Source organism: Triticum urartu, chromosome 7 (genome assembly GCF_003073215.2).
Source record: "Triticum urartu cultivar G1812 chromosome 7, Tu2.1, whole genome shotgun sequence".
In the NCBI taxonomy this organism is placed as follows: Eukaryota; Viridiplantae; Streptophyta; class Magnoliopsida; order Poales; family Poaceae; genus Triticum; species Triticum urartu.
This window is the reverse complement of record NC_053028.1, coordinates 633,201,281-633,216,022: the sequence shown is the minus strand read 5'-3', so window position 1 is coordinate 633,216,022 and position 14,742 is coordinate 633,201,281.

The window sequence follows — 14,742 nt, the reverse complement described above, 5'->3', positions numbered from 1 at the left end:
ACCGGCCAGAACCAGATCCAGATCAGATTGGACCGGAATAGGGCAGGGACCCTGGGCCGCCGCTACCGCAGGTCACACCACCGGACGAAGCACGCCCCACCACCGCAGCCAACGCACCGAGTCGCCGCCGGAGGTTCATCGCACCAAGCCGCCAAGAGCCCCGTCGGTGGAGCTCCACGCCGCCGCTAGAGGGGAGGGGGGAGCGCCCGGGAGAGACCCCGCCGCCACCGGCATTGCACGGGCTCCCTCCTGGCCCACAACCATTGGTCCCGGTTGGTGGCTTGAACCGGGACCACAGGCTTCCCTTTAGTCCTGGGTCATGCCACGAACCGGGACCAATGAGGTGCCTATATATACCCCTCGCCCGCGAGGAGAGCACTGCAGTGCTCTATTTTTCTCTGGACCGCGAGGGGAGGGCTTTGTGGTGCTCTAGCTCACCTCCTATGCACATGAGGTGTTTAATGAAATGCCCGAGCCACACTAGTTAAGCTTTCTCCTCTCGAAGCTCGACCTCAAAGCTCCATTTTCCTCGAGATTTGTCTAGGTTTAGCGGCCCGTCACGTCCCACTCCTGTCTTCACCGCCGTTGATCGCCCGCACCGATCTCGTCGTCGGCACCACCGTGGTGGGCCTCTTGTTCTTATCTTCTTTCTGATAGAAAAAATTCTTGTCTAATTTTCTTACTTTTATTATTGCTTGTTATTATATAGTGCCATGGTTTTGGTATCCACCCCCGTCGGCCCTCGTCCTGGCTATGATTTGGATGTGGTATATATTATCTTTTTATAACTATTTGGTTCATTTATTGTTTATGACAATTATGCCGACCAACGTGACATAGATTTTATTTGCCTAGGAGGTAGTTGAACCAGAAATTCCAACCGACCCTATTGTCGAGAGGTTAAATTTAGTTGAAGAAGAAAACAATTACTTGAAGGAAAAAAATAAAAAAATTGAGGAGGAGAAGATGATATTGGAGTTGCATGTTGCGGATGTCGTCGATGATCACAAGATCAAGATGGATGCAATGCGGTTGAAGATCAGAAAGATTAGAAAATATGCCATTCATACCGAGGCTTGGTATCATTATGCCGTTGGATCAATTGTTACCTCGGTTGCGATTATGATCGCATTTGTTTTTGCATTGAAATGTTTTACACAGTTTCAATGTATGGTTTAATTAATTAGATGCTCTGGAGAGCTATATGTTGTTAGATGAGAACTATGTATGTACTTTGGTTTTAATGTGATGATGAACTTCTATTAATTTGGTCACTTAATTATCTATTCATGATGTTCTGTAATGGTTTTTGACACACTTAATTATATATAATGCACGTAGATGAACCGGCAATGGATGTACGGTGACAGACACACCTCCGAGTACATTAAGGGCGTGCATGATTTTCTCGAAGTGGCTGAGGCAAATAAGCATAATGGTTTTATGTGTTGTCCATGCCCTAAATGTGGGAATATGAAGTCTTACTCTGACTGGAAAATCCTTCACACCCACCTGCTTTACAATGGTTTCATGCCACACTATAATGTTTGGACGAGGCACCGAGAAATAGGGGTTATGATGGAAGACGGTGAAGAAGAAGAGGACGATGACAACTATGTGCCCCTGAATACGGTGATGCTGCAACGGGGGAAGCTGCTGAAGATCAAGAGGAACCAGACGATGTGCCCAATGATGCTGCAACGGGGGAAGCTGCTGAAGATCATGAGGAACCAGACGATGTGCCCGATGATGATGATCTCCGCCGGTTAATTGTCGATACAAGGACGCAATGCGAAAGTCAAAAGGAGAAGCTGAAGTTCGATCGCATGTTAGAGGATCACAAACAAGGGCTGTACCCCAATTGCGAAGATGGCAACGCAAAGCTCGGTACCGTACTGGAATTGCTGCAGTGGAAGGCAGAGAATGCTGTGCCTGACAAAGGATTTGAGAAGCTACTGAAAATATTGAAGAAGAAGCTTCCAAAGGATAACGAATTGTCCGACAGTACATACGCAGCAAAGAAGGTCGTATGCCCTCTAGGATTGGAGGTGCAGAAGATACATGCATGCCCTAATGACTGCATCCTCTACCGCGGTGCGTACAAGGATCTGAACGCATGCCCGGTATGCGGTGCATTGCGGTATAAGATCAGACGAGATGACCCTGGTGATGTTGACGGCGAGCCCCCCAGGAAGAGGGTTCCTGCGAAGGTGATGTGGTATGCTCCTATAATACCACGGTTGAAACGTCTATTCAGAAACGAAGGGCATGCCAAGTTGATGCGATGGCACAGTGCGGACCGTAAGAAAGACGGGAAGTTGAGAGCACCCACTGACGGGTCGCAGTGGAGAAAAATTGAGAGAAAGTACTGGGATGAGTTTGCAAGTGACCCAAGGAACGTATGGTTTGGTTTAAGCGCGGATGGCATTAATCCTTTCGGGGAGCAGAGCAGCAATCACAGCACCTGGCACGTGACTCTATGTATGTATAACCTTCCTCCTTGGATGTGCATGAAGCGGAAGTTCATTATGAGGCCAATTCTCATCCAAGGCCCTAAGCAACCCGGCAACGACATTGATGTGTTCCTAAGGCCATTAGTTGAAGAAATTTTACAGTTGTGGAATGGAAACAGTGTACGTATGTGGGATGAGCACAAACAGGAGGAATTTAACCTGCACGCGTTGCTGTTTGTAACCATCAACGATTGGCCCGCTCTCACTAACCTTTCAGGACAAACAAACAAGGGATACCACGCATGCACGCACTGTTTAGAAGAAACTGAAAGTATATACCTGGACAAATGCAGGAAGAATGTGTACCTGGGCCATCGTCGATTTCTTCCGACCAACCATCAATGTCGAAAGAAAGGCAAGCATTTCAAAGGCGAGGCAGATCACCGGAAGAAGCCCGCCATGCGTACCGGTGATCACGTACTTGCTATGGTCAATGATTTACACGTAATCTTTGGAAAGGGTCCCGGTGGACTAGCTGTTCCGAATGACGCTGAGGGACACGCACCCATGTGGAAGAAGAAATCTATATTTTGGGACCTACCCTACTGGAAAGACCTAGAGGTTTGCTCTTCAATCGACGTGATGCACGTGACGAAGAACCTTTGCGTGAACCTGCTAGGCTTCTTGGGCGTGTATGGAAGACAAAAGATACACCTGAGGCACGGGAGGACCTGCAACGTTTGCACGAAAAAGACGGCATGCCTCCAAAGCAGTATAAAGGTCCTACCAGCTACGCTCTTACGAAAGAAGAGAAAGAAATCTTCTTTGAATGCCTGCTTAGTATGAAGGTCACGACTGGCTTCTCGTTGAATATAAAGGCAATAATAAATATGCCAGAGAAAAAGTTCCAGAACCTAAAGTCTCATGACTGCCACGTGATTATGACGCAATTGCTTCCGGTTGCATTGAGGGGGCTTCTATCGGAAAACGTCCGATTAGCCATTGTGAAGCTATGTGCATTCCTCAATGCAATCTCTCAAAAGGTGATCGATCCAGAAATCGTACCAAGGCTAAGGAGTGATGTGGTGCAATGTCTTGTCAATTTCGAGCTGGTGTTCCCACCATCCTTCTTCAATATCATGACGCACGTCCTAGTTCATCTAGTCGATGAGATTGTCATTTTGGGGCCCGTATTTCTACACAGTATGTTCCCCTTTGAGAGGTTCATGGGAGTCCTAAAGAAATATTTCTGTAACCGCGCTAGGCCAGAAGGAAGCATCTCCATGGGCCATCAAACAGAGGATGTCATTGGGTTTTGTGTTGACTTCATTCCTGGCCTTAAGAAGATAGGTCTCCCTAAATCGCGGTATGAGGGGAAACTGACTGGAAAAGGCACTCTTGGAAGAGACTCAATAATATGCAGGGACGGATATTCTTGGTCTCAAGCAAACTACACAGTTCTATAGAACTCTACCTTGGTGACCCCGTATGTCGATGAACACAAGAACAGTCTGCGCTCCAAACACCTGGAGCAGTGCGACGACTGGATTACATGTGAACACATCAGGACTTTCAGTAGTTGGTTGGAAACACGTCTCAGAGGTGACAACACTGTTTGTGATGAGCTGTACTTGTTGTCCAGGGGACCATCTTTGACTGTATTGACTTACAAAGGATACGAGATAAATGGGAATACATTTTACATGATCTCCCAAGATCAAAAGAGCACCAACCAAAACAGCGGTGTCCGCTTTGATGCAGCAACCGAGAGGGGACATGATTTTAAGGTCCCTTTGTTCAAGTGCAAATGGGTCAATCTGTTAGGAGGCGGGGTATAGGTAGACCCACAGTACGGAATGACAACAGTGGATCTCAACAATCTTGCGTATGCAGACGAATCGTTCATCCTAGCCAATGATGTGGCACAGGTTATCTATGTGAAGGACATGTCTACCAAACCGAGAAAAAGAAAAGATAAGGCAGCGAATACATCATACGATGAGCCAAAGCGCCACATAGTTCTTTCAGGAAAAAGGGCCATCGTGGGAGTGGAGGGCAAGATAGACATGTCTGAAGATTATGAAAAGTTTCATGAAATTTCTCCCTTCAAAGTCAAGGCTGACCCAAGCATCCTGATAAACGATGAAGATTATCCATGGTTACGGCGCAATAAGCAAATGACACAAACGAAGAAAAAGTGAAGACTTTCTCCCGCAACTTTGTAATAGACGAGTATGATACCATTGTCTGTTTTGTACATGCACATGCTATGTGGGTGAAATTATGATACCACGCCAACTTTCAACTTTTTCAGAGTTCATTTGAAATGCTTTAATGTTTTATGGTTCGGCCCTCGTAATACCATTATTCAAATTTTAAATATTCAAATTTGAAAACTAATGGCACTAACAGAAAGTTTATAATTTTTTCTAAAACTAATGGCACTAACAGAAAGTTTATAATTTTTCTGACCAAAAAGAAAAAAGAATTAAAAAATAAAGCAAAAAACAAAAGAAAATAAATAATGCAAAAAACAAAAAAAAACTGGAAAAAAACTATTTTATAGTAAAGTTAATCACAAACTTGTGATTCACACTAATGTGAAAGAATTCAAATTTTAACTACTTAAATTTGAAAACTAATGACACTAACAGAAACTTTATAAATTTTCTAAAACTAATGGCACTAACAGAAAGTTTATAATTTTTCTAAAACTAATGGCACTAACAGAAAGTTTATAATTTTTCTGACCTAAAAGCAAAAATAATTAAAAAATAAAGCAAAAAACAAAAGAAAATAAATAAAGCAAAATACAAAACAAAAAAACTAGAAAAAACTATTTTTATAGTAAAGTTAATCACAAACTTGTGATTCACACAAATTTCAAAGAATTCAAATTTTAACTACTTAAATTTGAAAACTAATGGCACTAACAGAAAATTTAAAAAATTTGTGACCTAAAAGAAAAATAATTAAAAATAAACTTTAACAAAATAAATAAAAATAAAACAATAAGTATTTTCTTGTAAGTAGAAATAAAATAAAATAAATAAAGCAACAAAGAAAACAAAAAAAGTGCCACCTACTGGGCCCCCACGGCCTGAATACGACTAGAAACCTACCATGGGCCAGGATTCAGGCCCGCAGGTGGCCCAGTAGGCCCACAGGCACACATCGTCTGGTTAGGCCCGAAAGCCTACAATTGAGAGGAGCTCGAGAGGGCGGGCGCAGCAGCGCTTATAAACCACTCTCGAGCTCTCTCAGCTAGCGAGGTGGTACAAAACTTTTGACGCCGGGCAGCACAAGGCCTTTGGTCCCGGTTGGTACCACCAACCGGGACTAAAGAGGGCATTGGTCCCGGTTCGTGGCACCAACTGGGACCAATGCTCCTCGCCCCTGGGCCATGACCATTAGTCCCGGTTTGTGCCAAAAACCGGGACTAAAGGGTTGGTCCTCGTTGCGAGCAGAGTTTAGTCCCACCTCACCAATCGAAGGGGGCTCACACCAATTTATAAGCCCTTCCCTCTCTGCCTTGTTGAGCTCCTCTCAAAGTGAAAATAGATGCCCTTATAGAGAAAAGTTTAACCTACATTCAGAGTGAATTTCTTTGAAATTCATACAAATTTACTATGAATTTAGGTTGAATTTTCTCTATAAGCGCATCTATGCTCATTTTTAGTAAGTTAATCACAAACTTGTGATTCACACAAATTTCAAAGAATTCAAATTTTAACTATCAAATTTGAAAACTAATGGCACTAACAGAAAGTTTATATTTTTTCTAAGACTAATGGCACTAACAGAAAGTTTATAATTTTGCTAACCTAAAAGCAAAAGGAATTAAAAATTAAAGCAAAAAACAAAAGAAAATAAATAATGCAAAAAAAACAAGAAAACAAGAAAAAAACTATTTTTATAGTAAAGTTAATCACAAACTTGTGATTCACACAAATTTCAAAGAATTCAAATTTTAACTATTCAAATTTGAAAACTAATGGCACTAACAAAAAGTTTATAATTTTTCTAAAACTAATGGCACTAACAGAAAGTTTATAATTTTGCCGACCTAAAAACAAAAAGAATTAAAAAATAAAGCAAAAACAAAAGAAAATAAATAATGCAGAAAACAAAACAAAAAAACTGGAAAAAACTATTTTTCTAGTAAAGTTAATCACAAACTTGTGATTCACATAAATTTCAAAGAATTTAAATTTTAACTATTCAAATTTGAAAACTAATGGTACTATGAGAAAGTTTATAATTTTTCTAAAACTAAAAGCAAAAAGAAAAAAAATAAAGCAAGAATCAAAAGAAAATAAATAATTCAAAAAACAAAACAAATACTGGAAAAAATAAAAATGCCACCTATTGGGCCACACGGCCTGCATACGACTAGAAACCCATCTGTACATGGGCCAGGATGCAGGCCCGCAGGCCCAATAGGCCCAACAAGGCAGTGACAAGGGTAGGCAAGTACTGCCTGCATATTAGAGAGGAGCTCAGCACCTGAGCCGCAACGCAGCTTATAAACAGGTGCTGAGCTCTCTCAGCTAGCGAGGTGGGACTAAACTTCCCACCGCACCGCGCCAGCGCAAGGCTCTTCGTCGCCGTCGCCCCTACCCCGAGCGCGCGCCCACTGCCCCGCCGCCGACCCCGCGGTCCTCCTCACCTTGGTCCGGCCGGCGCCCTCCCTAGCATTTTTTTTCATATATATGCTTGTTTTTTTCATATATATGCTTGTTTTTATATATATGGTGATATATATGCTTGTTATCATAATTGTTTTTGTTCATATATATATGTAATGATTTTCTTATAGAATATGATGTTTTTTTCATAGATGATCACATATATCATGTATGCACGGATGTGGATGAAATATGATGTTTTTTGTTCATAGAACATGATGTTTTTTTATTCACAGATTTTTTTTGTTCATGAGAGAGGCGGGGACGTCGAGGGATCATAGATGTATTTTTTCAGAATTTTCTATCGCGTATAGACGGATTTTAGACCACGGGAGCACCCCATCCCTATCGTTGCAAAAGTTGCTAAGTGATATTAAGAAGGAAGAAGAAGAAAAAGAAGGATAGGAAAAAGGAAAATAAGAAGAGGAAGAAAGAATAAGAGGAGAGGAAGAAGAGGAGAAATAAATAAGAAGAGGAAAAAAAGAAAAAAAAATAGAGGAGAAAAATAAAGGAATAGAGGAGAAGAAGAAAAAATAGAAATTTTTCTATTTTTTCTTCTTCTCCTCTATTCCTTTCTTCTTCTCCTCTTTTTCTCTTCGATCTTCTCCTCTATTCCTTTCTTCTTCTCCTTTTTTATTTCTTCTTCATTTCCTTATGTTTTATCGGGTCTGTCGTCGTCGATATACCCCTCCCGATAACTTCAAAACGTGGGGGGGTCGATATACCCCCTCCCCGATAATATTATTTTCCCATGTACGTATGTCGTGTGGATATAAACTCCCGATAACTTCAACACGTGGGGGGGGGGGTCGATATACCCTCTCCCGATAACTTCAACACGAGGGGGGGGGGGGTTGATATACCCCCTCCCGATAACTTCAACACGTGGGGGGAGGGGTCGATATACCCCCTCCCCGATAATATTATTTTCCCATGTACGTATGTCGTCGTTGTCGATATAAACCCCTCCCGATAACTTCAACACGTGGGGGGGGTCGATATACCCCCTCCCGATAACTTCAACATGTGGGGGGGTCGATATACCACCTCCCCGATAATATTATTTTCCCATGTACATATGTCGTCGTTGTCGATATAACCCCCTCCCGATAACTTCAACATGAGGGGGGGTCGATATACCCCCTCCCCGATAATATTATTTTCCCATGTACGCATGTCGTGTCGATATAAACTCCCGATAACGTCAACACGTGGGGGGGGGTCGATATACCCCCTCCCGATAACTTCAACACGAGGGGGGTTCGATATACCCCGTGTCCCGATAACTTCAACACGAGGGGGGTCGACCTACCCCCTCCCCGATAACATTATTTTCCCATGTATGTATGTCGTTGTTGTCGATATAACCCCCTCCCGGATAACTTCGACCGTGATAACTTATACCACGGGAGCACCCCCCCCCGGCCCTCTCGCTCGACCAAAACTCTCGAGGACACCCAAACCCTAGAAAAAAATGATGTCGGTCTCCTACTCCCTCCCGCCGCGCCCCTACCCTTGAAGCGTTGCCGAGGCCACCCCAAACCCGGAATAAGCTAGGTCTACATTTTCCACTAATATATCCACATGCTGTCATGTTTGTGTAATAATTGCCATGTTGTAATATTTGCGGAAACAATGGAGTTCGGACGAGTCGAGGAACAAGAACAAGTGTTGGGGGACATAATCTTAGCCGGAGGTGATGTCATGTCGTATCTTAACGACAATGATGGTCTCGAAGCAGAACAGGGTGAAGAAGAAGCAGGCTACGGTGATCGAAGAATGGAGGAGGAAACACATGATTATGATGGCTCCAGTGACCCAACGCTGGTGCAAGAAGGAGCCCGTGGTGACGGCTCCGGTGACCGAACAGAGTCCAGCCAAGTAAATATATTAGTTAAGCCTGTGATGACTAGCTAATTGATGCATTCATTGTTTTGGTAGGTACACATATTAATTAACTCTCGTCTAATTCTTATTTTTTTAGCCCTCCGGATTGAGCACAACTTTGGTAAAGAGATGAGGCCCAAAGAAAAAGTTGCGCTCAGATGAAAGGTTTGAGATCACAGAAATCGCGCACGATGGCATGCCGATTGAACCCATCCGGACAAAGGAAGCATTTTCTGCTCAGTGTGGGGTTTTTGTTAGGGACAAGATCCCGATCAGCACCCAGCAATGGTATAAGCCTAAGAACGAAGACCCTGAGGTGTCTTATGTCAATGATATGCAGAAAGATGATCTTTGGACTGAGCTGAAGGCAAATTTCACCCTACCGCCAGAGGAGGATTCGGAGAAGCCAGTTAAAGAGCAATTAATCAAGCCTCGTGCTCTTAAGAATATGGCAGAGCTATTCAGGAGGTGGAAGAAAGAGCTGAAAACATTTGTCGACAATGAGGAGACACCAGAATTCATCGGCAGATATGAGAAGATTAGAGATCACTGGCCCGCATTTGTGGCCTACAAGACATCAGAAAAGAGTAAAAAGATGTCGGCGACAAACAAGAAAAATGTTAAAAAGAAGAAGCTTCACCATCGCACGGGGTCAGGTTACTACCTCAAAGCCCGGCCTAAGTGGGCCAAGGCTGAGAATGATCTGCATGATAAAGGGATTGAACCAGAGACAATGAACTGGCTAGACCGTTGCCGGACTTGGTTCTTTGGGGCTGGAGGAACCGTGGACCCTGTATCAGGGAAATGCGTTTAGACGGACGAGCAAATGAACATACCAGTCAAGAAGCTAAAGCACTATATCGATGCAGTGCAGCAAGGGACGTTCGTTCCAGACAGAGAGAACGACGAGCTCACAATGGCCCTCGGGAATCCTGAGCACCCTGGACGGACACGAGGCACGCCAGGCTCCGTTCCATGGAAGGCTGGTTTTCCGGACGCAGGCGGTTACAAATGCCAGGAGAGGAGGAAAAAAGTGCAGCAGACCCAAATGCAGGCGCTGCACACAAGGGTACAAGCGATAGAGGAACGAGAAGCAAATTGCAGCAAACGAACTGCGGAAGCTTCCCTCGAAGCTACCCCGCCATCTCAGCGGAGAAGCAGCGTGGCTTCCACCGAGATGCTTCAGCCGAAGCATGTCTTGACGGCTCCTGCCAGGTATCCTGTGGATGCTATCACAGAGTCTCAAAATTGCCACCTTATGACGCAATGGATGAATTTGCAGGTCAAGGCGGCTGTTGGCTCTGTTTTTCCTACTGAACCCGGCGCAACTTTTCACTGCCGGCCGATTCCAGAAGGATATGCTAGGGTGATGGTGGATGAAATAACGGAGGGATTTGAGGACCTCCAGCTTGACCACCCTATTGGTGAAGGGGAGACTCGGCTGGGTTCTGCTCTGAAGACTCCATGCCTATGGCGGAAGGAGGTCATCAACCTTCCGAACTGGACGCCTCCGCTTCCTCCTCCTCGTCCGGAGAGTCAGGGCACTCCGCCTCCTCCTCCGGCGAGTGACGATCAGGGCACTCGGCCTCCTTCTCCGGCGCGTGGCAGCACTCCGCCTCCTTCTCCGCCTGCGCCGGCGCGCCCGAGCAGTCAGTCTCCTCCTTCTCCGCCTCGTCAGCAAGGGCGGAAGAGACCCTCCGTCGCTCCGGCTGCTCCGGCGCGTCGTAGTCCTTCTCCTCCACCTTGTAAGCAAGGAAAGAAGACAGCCGCAGCCGCTCCGTCTGCTCTGCCGGCGTCTAGCAGTACAGCCAGAGGCGGGAGGCAATACATATTCGGTCCTTCTCTAAAGACTCCAGAGAAGTTACCATACGAGAGGATCCCGGAGGAGAATGCCAAGATCACGCGAGCCGAAGTGAGGAACTTCTTTGAAGGGGTGAAAGCAAAGAAACATCCACCTCCGGAGGAGAAGGTAGATCCGGTGAAAGCGAAGCGCAATCTGGCTGCCCTGAAAAAACTAGCAAAGTCTCCGCCGAAAGGCAACTATGAGCGCATTATTGAAAAGTCATTTGTCGAAGCGGAGCGGTCGGGAAGTACTGTCAGTGATCAAAGCTTAAAAGAACGACGAGATGGGAAAAAAATTGCCCGGCTCGGCGAACAAGCGAACCAATCGTGCCCCCGCTCAAGGTGCCTAGTAATGATCTGAGGATGGTGCCCGGTTATAGCAATCTTGGAGATTACCTGCCCGACGATGTACATTATGAGTTCTTGGAGGTGGAGGAACACAAATATGAGTACGGGAAGCCTCTCGTCAAAGATGAAACATCTCTAACAACGATGATGCGAAGATTCCATGATTGGTACATGAAAACCTGCAGAGAGTTTGGGGGGAGGAATACTTTGACGCTGAGAGTTAGAGAGGAGCATGACCTCGTTGGAATTGAACTGTTGAATGTTCCATTTGAGGAGTTCTTCCAGTTTTTCAATCAAAAGGCCCTCGATAAAGCAACGGTCACTTGCTACTGTCTGTAAGTAGTACTACTTCTGTCATTAATTAGTCGCTCTATATAGGTCAGCTCATTCATTGCATGTATTTATAATTATCCTCACTATATTATGCAGATTGAAGATCGTCGAATTGAAGAAAAGACAAATCGGTGATATTGGGTTCATTAACACAAATCTCATAGATGCAACTGAGGTTAAATATCGTGCCGAAGATATCGAGGCCAACTTGCTATGATCGTTGGCAATAAATGAAAACAAAGATATAATACTCTTTCCTTACAACTTCAAGTGAGTGTTACTGTGTTGTGCATATTCGGTTTCCCTTATTAGTCCAGGTTGTAGTAATGTAATTGATGAGTTATGCATGCGTGCACAGGTTCCACTATATTCTCCTAGAGATTAAGCTTGAGCAGGGACTAGTAACCGTCTTAGACTCGAGACGAAAAGATCCCCAGGACTATGCGGACATGACTCAAATGCTCGAGAAGTAAGTTAAATCGATCATTATCCACCATATCAGCAACTTTGTTCATTTCCTCATATCAAGTAATTGTTTTCTTTGTCTGGCAGGGTTTGGAGAAAATTCACCAAAAAAGCTCCGGGACTGCCGAAGAAGCTGCAATTTAGACACCCGAAAGTAAGTACTATAGTAACATGTTCCCGCATCTCCTAGTGATTCAAGTGCTAGTTTCATCAATACCATTTGGCATGCTTGCTTATCAGTTTGATTGACCTCTATTTCTTGTAAAGTGGTTGTGGCAGGAACAAGGGAATGATTTCTGTGGATACTACGTTTGCGAGTCCATCCGCCACATGACCTGTGAACGGGGGTACTCTGACGAACAATATGAAGTGCGTAGGAATAATATTCACAATTTTATTTTATTACCATCATTTGTGTTGAGTTTCAATTGTTCACATATATATATATATATGTATTGACCCCCTTCTTCAAATTAGATCTTTTGGATGCGGGATGAACTCCTAGCACTAGATCGTATGCGAGAAATTCAAGAGGAATTGGCGGCATTCCTCCTTGACCACGTGATCGCTGAAGACGAAGAATACTATGTGGATCCTGTGTTTGTATATAATTAGGAGATTATATTGTAAGAGATAATTATTGTATATATGTAGCCGGTAGTGTCGGATAGATATACGAGAACTTGTTGTTCGACCAATCTCTCGGAGAAGGAGAGGTGGTCGATATCACTTATCTCTGTATGCATATATGTTTATGACGATCTTCTGTTTCCTTCATTTGCTTACTAGCTAGCTAGCGTGTCTTGTCCTCTCTATACGTATGTATAGTACGTAGCGTCGACCAAGCACGGACATAAGAGAGGACACTTCTCTCTATTAATTAGCTAGCTAACACAAGATATGAAACACCTAAATTAACCTCCCAAAACCCCCATCCCCCCCTTTCAAAAAAAAAACAAAAACCTCAGCCCCTGAAAGGCTGATGCGTGGATGCCTATTGGTCCCGGTTGGTGCCACCAACCGGGACCAAAGGCCCTCCTGCCTGGGCTCGGCGCACCGGCCACATGGAGGCCCATCTGTCCCGGTTCCTGTTTGAACAGGGCATTAGTAACGACAAAAGACCTTTTTTCCACACCGCCGGCTGCAACCCCATCCAGCTTCGGTTCCGCGTGGAGGTCGAGATCGCCGGGGTTCTCGGTCAGGCATGGCACCGCTCCGTCGTGGAAACCATGCTAGTGCCGTTCCTCGACGTCGAGCATCTCCACCCCGCCACACACGACTGCTCGGACATGTCCCGCTTCAGGTTCTCGGCCTGGACGGCCAACCCCGACGCCATCCCCCGCTCCTCTAATCTGCTGCTCCCAGAGCCGGACGTCGTCGACGACGGCGTCGACCCTAACCGTGCCGAGCGGTTCTCCCGCCATATGTTGCGCAAGCCCGTCGAGATCTTCGTTACCCTCTCCGAAGACTACCGCCGCCCGGTGCCTGCGCCGGCCGCGCCTTCCCCCTCTGACACCAACGGCGATGGCGGCCCTGACCGCCCTTCCCCACCCCTTCCTCCAAAGTGGCCGCAGCGTCACACGTTTCCCCGACGTCTGTCATGCCTCTCCTCCGGCACCCCTCCCACGCTGGGGAACATCGGCCCCCAGCACCACTGCCGTGGAATGCATCCTCCGTTCCGCGGCTGGCATCGCATCCTGGGGGCCCACCCGCCCGCGCGAACCGCACCTGCTGCTGCCCCCCTGGCACAACAGCTCTCCGACAGGCGCGCCGGGGACCCGCCGGCGCCCCCACCCCAGCCGTCACCCTTGACGCAGTCACCGCCCCAGGACAATGCCACGCCCTGCCCCACCCCTAGCGCGGCCAACTGCCGCCAACTGGCGACCGACACCTGCACCTCCCACCCGATCTTTGGATCCCCTGCGGCCTTGTCCATCCCGCCTGTCGCACGGCCCGACAAAGCCGCGCCCGCAGCCGTCACCGTTGGCCCATGCACGACTGGCTGCGCCAATCCCAGCCCGTCTGCATGCCCCAGGCCCACCACGCCCTGCTCGCCTACTCCTGTTCCTGTCGGGTCGCCTGCTGCTGTGACCACAGCGACCGCCTCGCCCGCCCTTGTGATCAACGAGCCAATCAGCGGGGAGGATGCGGATCCACCCCCATCAGGGCCCACCCATCCGTGAAGGACCAATCAGCGCTCGCGCCAACCGCCACGCCATGCAGCACCCTCGCCCTACAGATCGATGTGCAGCCCGATCGGACGGCTGGGTCCGCCCTGGAGCGTTTCGTCTCCCCTATCCAGCCCGCCCCAGCGCCCATTCTGTCCCTCCGCCACCGCCGCGCCGACGCCGAAACGAGGTGCCCCTCAACTTCATGCCACGACGGAGCAACCGCATCACCAGGGCGGACCGGGGCTACGACTCTGAGATGAAGGCCAAGTGATGTCTACTACACAACCTTCTTCTTGTAGATGTTGTTGGGCCTCCAAGTGCAGAGGTTTGTAGGACAGTAGCAAATTTCCCTCAAGTGGATGACCTAAGGTTTATCAATCCGTAGGAGGCGTAGGATGAAGATGGTCTCTCTCAAACAACCCTGCAACCAAATAACAAAGAGTCTCTTGTGTCCCCAACACACCCAATACAATGGTAAATTGTATAGCTGCACTAGTTCGGCGAAGAGATGGTGATACAAGTGGTATATGGATAGTAGATAAATGTATTTGTAAT